The following is a 12,046-nucleotide window of genomic DNA, read 5'->3' as shown; positions in this document are numbered from 1 at the left end:
TTTTTGTACTTTGAATGTATGTTCGTTTTTAGCATGATTCCTATGAGTAAATAAAAGTAGATTTATTAGTTCATGTAAGCACTTGGAGCAGTGCTGTTTGAATCCTTCATGCAGAAATATTGCCACAGTTTTTGAGAGCTACAACCTAAGTGCTAAGTGATTAAGGAATCCAACACATAGGAAGTTTTGTAAACCTTTAATCAACCCTAGATGATGTGGAAGAAAGTAGAGAAATGCTGACAGTGAGTTTGGGAATTTCCCCTTAAATTGGGCAAGGTTAGAAATGAAAATAATGAGAGAAAGCATAGGTCTTTGGAAGCATTTATGGGCAGGTGTAATGATCTGAGAAACCAGGTGGTACTTCATGGGGCTTTTATTTCCTTGTCTACTGGCTAATTCCCCTGATCTCTACATAGTCCTTTGGACCTAAGAAATGCCTGCTTTAATGTTAACACCAGTGACTATTGTTAGATTTAATTTAGCTACATGCATTTAAGTAGTATTCACCAAGACAATGATTATGTGACTCTGAACTCGGAATTGCTGGTGCTAGACACTTAGAATCCAGTCTACTTCTGGCTGATTCACAGTAGAAGACATCTGACCACATAAATCTTGCAGTAGACTCCTGACTCTCACTGAAGAAAATGGACAAAAAAATCATAATGTCCCTTCTTTAAAAAACAAAAGTAAGATTTATTTATTTGAAAGGCAGAGCTACAGAGAAAGAGAGGGAAGAGAGAGAGCTCTTCCATCCTCTGGTTCACTCCCCAAATGGCTGGCAGGGCCAGAGCTGGGCCAGCTGAAGTTAGGAGCCTGGAACTCCATCCGGAATCTCCCAAGTGGGTAGCAGGGACCCGGGTACTTGGGCCACCTTCCACTGCTTTCCTAGGCACATTAGCATGGAGGTGGGTTGGAAGTGGAGCATTTGGGCTGTGAATGGACATTCAAATGGGATGCTGGCATTCTAGACAGTGTCACAAGTGGCAGCTTAACCCACTGCACCACAGCACCAGCCCTATAATGTACTTTCATCGTAGTACAGACTGCTTGTGTTTTACTTCTGCAGCAGAAGCTTTGGAGTTTCCAAATTTAGCTTTCAGAAAAATTCCCATCCTTCACTGTGCAGCCCACAGTGTAAGCCTGCACCCCAAGGTTCTGCCTCCATAATCCTTAAATACATGAGGGTAAGAACACGCACTTCATTCCCTCAGTGCTTATTGGTGGTCAGTGAGGTGATTGCGCTCTCGCGCGCTCTCTCTCTCTCTCTCTCTCTCTCAAAACCAGGAATGTTATCTACAACTTTTCTTACAAATAGTGTTTCTGTAAAGATAATTACCTAGAATTGATTCCACAGAGGGCAAAGTGATCAGGAGAGGCTTCCTGGAGGGGACCTTGGGCTGGAGAGATTTCTAGGTGATCAGCAAGCAGACACGGACAAGAGCATTGCAGATAATGTAGTGAGTTGGCGAAGATAGAGAATAGCAAGCAGTTAGGAGAATAAACTGCATGTGGTTGTCACAATGAGGTGCAAGGCTGGAAAGCTAAATAGGCTAGATTGGAAAAGTTTCCTCCTAATCCTGAGGACTCTGGACTTGATTCTATAATGAAAAACCACTGCTAGTGCATTATGTCTTAGAGTACCATGAAGTAAGGTTTCTATTGCGAAAGGATCACTCTGGCAGCAATATAGTGGATGTAAGCTCTCCAGGGACCCCCTAACCATTACTATTAAAATAGTCCGGGTCAGAGAAGGCAATTCCAAACTGAGGGGGTGAGAGCGAACATGAAGGGATAGCAAAGTAGAGTGTAGTGATGGTGAGTAGCTGTGGCCTGGAGGATGAAGGTGAGGCGATGCTTAGGACCCTGAAGTTTCTGGCTTCAGGTCCTGGGTCTCCCGTACCCTTAGGGAAGGTAGAGGAAGAGGACATTTGAGTCCCTAATGGTAATCACTGTCAGTTTAGCCCTCCGACCACCACCACAGAAGTGTGAATCAAGTTACACTTTTCCAGATTATGTGCTCTGGTTTTATCCTCTACCTCAGCTTCCTTTAGTAGTTAGAATCCTTGCACTTGAGGGGCAAGGTAGAGGGAAGGAAAATGAAACTTGAATGGACATTTAGTGATTTGACACTGTTACAAATCAACAGCAGAAGCCTTGATTATATAAAATTCACTTTGCATTTTCCTGGCTTAAGAAAATATGTGCCATCATTGAAAGGACCTTTTAGAGACGTTGTTTGAATTTTTTGTTGGTTTTTGAAGGAAAGTAGAATTTCACAGTAAAGCACCACGGACTTTATATGTGCCCTTGTCTTCCCAAGAAGGGAAGCTCAACTCCTCAGGGATTCCTTGAGACATTCCTGTAGTGATTTCAGAAATGACACCAGGGCCAGTGTTGTGGCGTAGCAGGTTAAGCTTCTGCCTGTGACACCTGCATCCCATATGGGCACTGGTTCAAGTCCCAGCTGTTCCATTTCCCACCCAGCTCTCTGCTAATGCACTTGGGAAAGCAGTGAGGATGGCCCCAGTACTTGGGCCCCTGCACCCATTTGGCAAATTTGCATGCTTTTCTCATGTTAATCTCTTTTACTTCAGTTTAATTCTTTTTTTAGATTTATTTTATTTATTTGAAAGACAGAGTTACAGAGAGACATAGAGACAGAGAGAGAGGTCTTCCATCCAGTGGTTCACTCCCCAAATGGCTGCAACAGCCAGGGCTGTGTTGATTCAAAGCCAGGAGCTTCTTCCAGGTCTTCCATGTGGCAGCAGAGGCCCAATGACTTGGCCCATCTTCCACTGCCTTCCCAGGCCATAGCAGAGAGCTGGATCGGAAGAGGAGCAGCCGGGACTAGAACCAATGCCATATGGATGCCGGCGCCTCAGGCCCGGGCTTTAACCTGCTGTACCACCCCTGCACCCATTTGGGAGACCAGGAAGAAGCTCATGGCTCCTGGCCCAGCTCTGGCCCTTGCGGGCATTTGCATGTGAATTTCCTAGAGCAGCAATCCCAAAACAATTATTTATAATTCCAAGATAAGGAAAACAGTAAGAAGTTTGATTTCGTTTTTCCCCCCAGAAATTCCTCAGTATACCTTGTGTTTATACACAAGTACGTGAAGAACAGGCTTTAGAGGTACCTTAAGTATCATCAGGTGTTTAAACAACAAATTCAACTATAGATGTTACTCAGTTTATAATAAGCTTACTTAATTAGCAGTTTGTATGTTGAAAAAAATCTTTGGCACTTTAACAAGACTCTTTAAAGAAGCAAATCCTGAGCTTTTCATATTTTGTTTCTTATGTGGCTGAAAAGATAGCGGTGGTGCAGTTTTTTGTTTTTTTTTTGTTTGTTTGTTTGTTTGTTTTTTGACAGGCAGAGTGGACAGAGAGAGAGACTGAGAGAAAGGTCTTCCTTTGCCGTTGGTTCACCCTCCAATGGCTGCCGCGGCTGGCGCCCCGCACTGATCCGAAGCCAGGAGCCAGGTGTTTCTCCTGGTCTCCCATGGCGTGCAGGGCCCAAGCACCTGGGCCATCCTCCATTGCACTCCCGGGCCACAGCAGAGAGCTGGCCTGGAAGAGGGGCAACCGGGACAGAATCCGGTGCCCCGACCGGGACTAGAACCCTGTGTGCCGGCGCCGCAAGATGGAGGATTAGCCTAGTGAGCCGCGGCGCCAGCCTGGTACTGTATTTCAAAAGAGAAAACAGGCTGGTGCCTCAGCTCACTAGACTAATCTTCTGCCTGCGGCACTGGCACCCCGGGTTCTAGTCCCAGTTGGGGTACCAGATTCTGTCCCGATTCCTCTTCTTCCAGTCCAGCTCTCCGCTGTGGCCTGGGAGTGCAATGGAGGATGGCCCAAGTCCTTGGGCCCTGCACCCACATGGGAGACCAGGAGAAGCACCTGGCTCCTGCCTTTGGATCAGCGCATTGGGGAGTGAACCAGTGGAAAAGGAAGACCTTTCTCTCTGTCTCTCTCACTGTCCACTCTGCCTGTCAAAAGAAAAAAAAGAGAAAATAATATTCTGCCTATATTGCCTTTATTCTGTAAAGTGTCCTATAAACAGGTATCCGAACAGGATTTATAGTCAAAGTTAAATTCCTTACTTGCTTTTGAACAGTCCAGTTTCAGATGCATTTTTCTTTCACTTTCCTGTTCTCCTTTGTATTTATTAAATTGAATCAAAGTTGAATTTTTAAAATAGAACTTTTATGTGAATATGAAAAATATTGTGGATATTTGGAAATTTTTAATTTTTTACTTTTTTAAAGATTTATTTATTCGGGGGGCTGGCACTGTGGCGCCACAGGTTAAAGCCCTGGCCTGAAGCCCTGGCATCCCATATAGGTACCAGTTCTAGTCCCAGCTGCTCCTGCTCCTATCCAGCTCTCTGCTATGGCCTGAGAAAGCAGGATAAGATGGCCCAGGTCCTTGGGGCCCTGCATCCACGTGGGAGACCCAGGGTAAGCTCGTGGCTCCTGGCTCCTGGCTTTGGGTCAGTGCAGCTCTGGCCGTTGCGGCCATCTGGGGAGTGTACCAGCAGATGGAGGACCTCTCTCTCTCTCTCTCTCTTTCTCTCTGCTTCTCTGTAACTGTCTTTCAAATAAAATACATATTAAAAAAAAGAAAGATTTATTTTATTTGAAAGAGATACAGAGAGTAGAGAAAGAGAGAGATCTTCCATCCACTGGTTCACTCCCCAAATGGCCAGAGCTGGGCCTGGCTGAAGCCAGGAACCAAGAGCTTCTTGGTCTCCCACATGGGTGCAGGGGCACAAGTAGTTGTGCCATCTTTCTCTCCTTTCCCCAGGTGCATTAGCAGGGAGCTTGATTGGAAATGGAACAGCCAGGACTAGAACCGGAGCCCATATAGGATGCTGATGCCACAGGCTGAGGGTTAGCTCACTATGCTACAGCACTGGCCCCAGATTTAGAAGTTTCTAAAAGGAATTTTGGCACAAAATCCAAAATGATCATGAAGAAATCTGGGTCCCTAATGAGCTTATTTAGAATTGGATGGATAGCGGTTAGACTCTGGAAAACCTTGCTGCTCTCAGTATAGTGCTATATCTGATAACAGTCAAGGGGTTATTATAATAGTGGGTTGACTTGGCATTTAATGCTTTCAGCCACTACGTTAGTCATTAATTGAGAGTTAATACAGGACATTGATTAAAATCAAAGATTTTATATCTTCTTTTAAGATTGATTGATTTATTTTTTTGAAAGGCAGTTACAGAGAGAGAAAGAGAGATTTCCCATCCACTGGTTCACTCCCTAGATGTCCACAATGCTAGGACTGGGCCAAGCTGAAGCCAGAAGCCAGGAACTCCATCCAGATCTCCCACATGGGTGGGCAGGGGTGCAAATAGTTGGGACCATTTTCTGCTGCCTTCCCAGTCACATTGGCAGGGAGCTGGATTGAAAGTAGAGCAGCCAGGACTTGAACCAGTGCTTTGCTATGGGGTTATGCACCATAACACCAGCCCCAGATTTTGTCTTGAATCTTGGATCCAGTTCCTTACTCTCCTCATACTCAGTAGTCATGTGACCTTGTGCAGGTTACTAAATCACTCTATTCCTGAGTTTTCCTTTCTTCTTCTTCTTCTTCTGCCTTTTTTTTTTTTAAGATTTATTTACTTATTTGAAAGATTTACATAGCGAGAGGAGAGGCAGAGAGAGAGAGAGAGAGAGAGAGAGAGGTCTTCCATCTGATGGTTCACTCCCTAATTGGCCACAGTGGCCAGAGCTGTGTCGATCTGAAGCCAGGAGCCAAGTGCTTCCTCCTGGTCTCCCACGTGGGTTCAGGGGCCAAGGACTCGGGCCATCTTCCTCTGCTTTCCCAGGCCATAGCAGAGAGCTGGGTTGGAAGTGGAGCAGCCAGGTCTCGAACCGATGCCCATATGGGATGCCGGTGCTTCAGGTCCTGGGCGTTAACCCGCTGTGCCACAGCACCGGCCCCTCCTTTCTTCTTAGTCAGAAATTTTAATGGTAACTACTTGATTGGTGTATTAAATGAAATAATTAATGAAACAGTGGTTGTAGCTGCACTGTTTAAGCCCCTTCTTTTCTTTTCTTTTCTTTTTTTTTTTTTTAAAGATTTATTTATTTGAAAGGCAAAGTTACAGAGAGAAATACCTTCCATCTACTGATTCATTCTCCAAATGACCCCAATGGCCAGGGCTGGGCCAGGCCAAAGCAGGAGCTTTGTCTGGGTCTCCCATGTGGGTGACAGAGACCCAAGTACTTGAATCATCTTCCACTGCTTTCTCAGGTGCATTAACAGCAGGGAACTGGATGGAAAGCAGAGCAGCTGGAACGCAAACCCACGCCCATATGGGATGCTGGCATTTCAGGCAGCAGTTTTACTTTCTATGCCACAATGCTGGCCTCTCAGTTTGGCTTTTACATTTGGCCGCCTCCTGACCAGTATCCTCTGAGGGCACGCCTCCAGTTTCCAAACACCTCGAAACTACATGCATGACTGACTGGATTAAATTTCTGCCCTCTCAGTGCCATTAACTAAGGTTTTAGAGACTAAGCCTTTTAACACATGGGTCTTTGGGGTACACTCAAAGTAATATCCATACCATAGCAAGTATAAATACGGAAGTAATTGGTTAAAAATAAAACTCAGTTACCAAGAAATATGTGCTTTTCTATGAACTTTCTTTTAGTTTGGGAATCTGACTTTGAGGACTTGATGCACAGGCGATCAATTTAATACAATTAAATACACCACTAGGTTTTACACAGGCAACTTTGTGAGCTTTGAATTTACTCTTTCGACTCATTCTCAAGTACAGATCATGAGAACCAGACTCTGAGGTTATTCTATATGGGATGGACGTGTTAAGAAAAGAACCTTTGCTCAAGTCTTTAAGATTACTGTGGACAATTGCAGATGGTGGCAGAATTCCCATGTGCAGTTTTGGCCTAATCAAAGTTTTCCCTGGTGGTTGCATTTGCTTTGGTGATCATTTAGAATGTCTGACATTTATGCAACAAGAGTGTTTTGGTCTGCTAGTTGGCTATAAATATTCATCAGGCACCCTTTGATGACTGTTCAGTCTGAGACTAAAAAATAGATAGCTCTTGCCTTCTTCCATGAATTCATTGTCAAGGTAAAGAAATGGAGTCAGATGTCAAAGGCTGATGAAAAACAGGTGTGAACTACTGGCCACCCCTTTTAGGAACTGGAACATGGAATTCAAATCGTGATAGCACTTAGAATGACCGTGTTTCCCAAAGTATAGTGTGTGCGTACAGCTTAGAGTTCAGGCTTTTCCATTCAATACAGAATACACTAATCATAAGATGATCTCTCAAGATGAAATGGAAAGTATTCATCATTTATTGACTGTAGGAAGTGTCTGGTACTGAGATCACTTCATTGACTTTTACTATTTCACTTTTACTCATTAAAAATCACCACATTAATGACCCCATTCTGCTGGGGAACAGTATAGGTTATATGAAAAAAAGGGCTTGTTCCAGTGGCCATTTTGGTAGTGGAAGCCAAATGGCTGTTTATTGAGAGACTTCACAGCCTAAATTCAACATAGTCTAGTACAGGGCTTCTAACCTTAGATCTGTCATCCCAAAAACTATATATCAAATTTTGTTTCTGTACATTCCCCTCACCCCACCCCAGGGAAAAAACCTTAGTGTCCATTTGAACCACAAAAGAAAGTTTTCAAAAAAAGGTACTTAAAAACCATGTGATTTATATCAAAAGATCAGACTTTCAATGCTTCATCCAGCAAACATTATGACTGCACTTTAGACCTAACACTATATAACTAGTTCATAGGGACACACAGCACAGTGATGCAACGTAGTCCTGTGTATTTTCTGAGTTTACTACAACTGTAGGGCGAGATTGAGATGCTTCAGACAGTTAAAGTGGCAATCATTATCCTATGATGGTTTCTGTGATACGGAAATGCAGAATACCTTGTATGATGAGCAACCAATTTTTCCTGAATGGGACGGGGTGGGGTATCCAATAACGATTTCCAGTTGAAATAGTGTTTGAGTCAAAACCTAAAAGATGTGCTGAAGCTAGCTGACCATAAACTGAAGGTAACTGTTGTTGGATGGGGGGATACCACAATTGTAAGATATTCAGTATTTTCAGCCGCATTCCAAAATTTCCTTTCCAGTGAATCTTTACCTTTTTGATCAGAAGTAATAATAAAGCCACATGCTTGCTCTAGCAGGGACACAATGTTAGGGGTAGAGATGGTGTAGCTTGCTTTTCTCTTCTGGGTTGTGCACAATATTAATTTTCAACATTAAAAGTCTGAAATGTTTGAACAGTGGATGAGTTCACTGAATACATGCATTGACTTCTATTCTTTAATAAGGATATAGTAAATATTTAGCATATGAATTTAATGACTCTTAAACAAGACTTAATAGGACCCATTTTCCTCCAATTAATAGAAAAATAAGACAACTTTTACTCTTACTGTTGAATATGATAAGCATGTAATTTGTGCTTAGACTTCCTATTTTCACTTATTTATGTGTGACCCTTCCTTTATCCTTTTGATGCTAAACTTAAGTTTCTTCTACCAAGAAAAATTACAGCCATGGAATATTCAAAATTTCTGAAATGAAAACATTTAGCTGAAGCTGATGAAAAGTCAAGACTTCAATTATTTTCATAAAACTTGTTAATTAAAAAAGGTTTAATGATCTGAATGATCCTTCCATATTTAATATAACATGTGGGGTGTGTGTGTGTGTGTGTGTGTGTGTGAAAAATGATATGTTTAAAACATCTGATTATATCTGTTAGGGTTAAATAGGAAAACAGTGCCATGCATGTTTAGGACCTAAAAGGGGTGTGTATATGCTCTAATCTACAGTGGTCTTGATTTTGTCTTTTGTTTTCATTTCTACAACTGCCAGGATCTAATCTTGTCACATCCAGATTCCTACACCTACTTTCCAACTTTTCCCCCAACCTATGTCTATTCCCATGCCAATCCATTCTTTGTAAAATCGTGAAAGTACATTTTTCCTTCCTGTACTGGAGCTCTTATTTCAGGTGCCCAGCTGCATTGAATGTAGAATATTCCTGGAAAACATGCAGTGGTGGTTTAGCAGGAGGAAATACTCTCATTTACTGAGCAATTACTTTGTGCCAAAACTGTTTTCTGTTAATATATGTATTAACTCTTTTAATCTTTATGGTAACTATTATCATTCCTACCTTAAAAATGGAAAATTGACTGAGTATTAGAGTCATTATTCAAACTCAGGCAGCCAGTGGCTCAGCCTATAAACAGCCCACCTATTCCAGAACCCAGTAAGTCCAACCAAATACCTGCATGTAATGAGAGCCCTTCCTCCCAGTCTCTGATGACATACTTTAGTTGAAAATGGCATAGGCCACACAGCTCAAGTTCAACAAATAGCCAAATAAGGCCAAAACATGGCATTTGGGACATGCTTGGTGGTTGCTATCAATTAAACTGGAGACCTGAAATTTTTGCCCACAGACTTTTCCTTTTTTTTTCTATAAAGATTTATTTATTTGTTTATTTGAAAGTCAGAAGGAGAGGCAGAGAGAGAGAGAGAGAGAGAGATCTTCCATCTGCTGGTTCATTCCCCAAATGGCCACAACTGTCAGAGCTGGGCCAGGCCAAAGCTAGGAGCCTGGAACTGCATCTGGGTCTCCCATGCAGATGAAGGGACCCCTTGGACTATTCCACTGCTTTCCCAGGTCATAGCAGGGAGCTGGATCAGAAGTGGAGCAGCCAGGTCTTGAATGGGTGCCAATATGGGATGCTGGCATTGTAGGTGGTGGCTTTAACCACTACACCAGAGCATCAGCCCCTCATTTTTCCTTTTTCCATTCATTTTTATAAAATAGTACATGAAAGTATTTTCGTATTTGAGCAGACCTTGCCAAACAGCAATATTGTGCACTGCTAAAACTGAGTGGCTGATGGCCCCTTTGTTTTCTGTGTTTAAAATGGTCCTCAAAATGATGCACACAAGGGATATGAAAAGCTGTTTGTGATAGCAGTAATGTTTGTAATTATGTATTACTTAAGATAACTACACTGACTTCTTATTTTTTTTGTAATTTTTCATTGTATTTGAATAGACAGAACTTCCATCTGCGGGTTCACGTCCCAACGCCCTCATTAGCTGTAGTGGGCTAGGCAGAATCCCAGATCCCAGAACTCCGAGTCTACCACTTAGGTGGTAGGGACCCAACTGCTTGTCATCACCTGCTGCCTGCCAGGATGCACATTAGCAGGAATCTTCACCAGAAGCAGACTAAGAGTAGCCAAGATTGAAGCGGGGATCTCAAGTGGCGACAACCACTGTACCCAAATCCTCACACTTAAGACAAGCTTGCCCATGTCCTTCCCTGGATGAATTCACTTATCCAGTGTTTTTTCAAACTCCTTTTTAAAATACTTACCTGTTTCAGCCAGGCTGTTGATTCTGTACTTCACCAAAACCCTAACTGTTATTCCCTTCACCCCAACTCACTTCATCTGCAAGTCTCTGATAAACCCAGTACCCTTCATCTACTGAATCCCCGGGTACTGACTGTGTCCATTGTTTGAATATGCTTGGCATCAAAGTCTGTTTATTTGGTTCCTTGTTTCTTAAATTATGTAGAAAGTTCTTTGGGGCAAAACTTTTTTCTGCATCTTCAGATCTTATAGTATTGTGTACTATTTATGGTAGATGACCAACGAACTTTCATTGAACTCAATAATTTCCTTGTAGCCCCAAAAGCAATTCATTATAAAAGATTGTTGGAATGACTTTCCTGCATTACACACAATTTAATTTACAGTTCCTGTGTTTTTTTTTTTTAAGATATATGTATTTATTTGAAAGGCAGCATTAGATAACTTTATCAGTGTGAGCCAGGGGACTTAAAAATTAATTCCTGACCACAATACCAGACATCTATCCTAAGAAAATAATCAGATAGATAGACCAAGAGTTCTATATGCATGTTTATTGCAGTCTTTTAAAGTATAGAGGCAAAACCTTGAAATTATTCCACGAACATCTGTATAGCACACACTAAAAATTACTCTAGATTATTGAATGGCATAAGATAATGTTTGGAACATAATGATTTTTCAAAGTTGTATCCCAAACCACATATACACTGTGGTCACAAATTTTTTTTTCATGCTGAATACAGATAAACACAAGAAAAAGGAGATGTACCAAAAATGTAAAAAGTGATTATTTCTGCGTAGTGGAATTACAGTGTTTTTTTTTTTCTTTTTTAAAAATTTTATTTGTTATGCAAGTTTCATGTATTTTTTTTGTTTTTTTTGTTTTGTTTTGTTTTGTTTTGACAGGTAGAGTTAGACAGAGAGAGAGACAGAGAGAAAGGTCTTCCTTCTGTTGGTTCACCCCCTAAACGGCCGCTACGGCCGGCACGCTGCGCCGATCTGAAGCCAGGAGCCAAGTGCTTCCTCCTGGTCTCCCAGGTGGGTGCAGGGCCCAAGGACTTGGGCCATCCTCCACTGCGCTCCCAGGCCACAGCAGAGAGCTGGACTGGAAGAGGAGCAATCGGGACAGAATCGGCGCCCCAACTGGGACTAGAACCCGGGGTGCCGGCGCTGCAGGCAGAGGATTAGCCTAGTGAGCCGTGGCGCCGGCTCATGTATTTCATATGTACAGATTTAGGAACATAGTGACACTTCCCCCCTTACTCTCCCTCCCACCCACTCTCCAAACCTTTGTCCTCCCAATTCTCACATTCCCACTTTTGATTTTTACAAAGATCTATTTTCAGTTTACTTAATGATAGTATAGTTAACCCCATACTAAGTAAAAGAGTTCAACAAATAGTATGAAAGCAAAAAACAAAAACAAAAACTGTTCCTCAACAGAAGAGACAAGGGCTGTAAACAGTCATTGACTCTCAAAATGTCTATTAAATTACAATGATTTTTATGATATTCTTTATTCATTTATATCTTCCAAATAGTCTACATGTGAAAGTATTATTCCAGTCGGTGTGAAAAAATGATTATTCTTCCCCAAAGC

The 12,046-nt window shown here is 42.2% G+C and overlaps 1 protein-coding gene across 16 annotated transcripts in view; it reads left to right on the top strand.

Annotated features, from left to right (window-relative positions):
* Positions 1 to 12,046, top strand: part of RUFY3 (RUN and FYVE domain containing 3) — a 100,511-nt gene that overhangs the window by 26,870 nt on the left and 61,595 nt on the right. The window lies entirely within an intron of this gene.

This window comes from Oryctolagus cuniculus, chromosome 8 (genome assembly GCF_051225735.1).
Source record: "Oryctolagus cuniculus isolate XC-2025 breed Fujian yellow rabbit chromosome 8, ASM5122573v1, whole genome shotgun sequence".
NCBI lineage: Eukaryota > Metazoa > Chordata > Mammalia > Lagomorpha > Leporidae > Oryctolagus > Oryctolagus cuniculus.
Note: the sequence above shows the minus strand (reverse complement) of the source record. Positions and strands in the feature narration are given on the sequence as shown.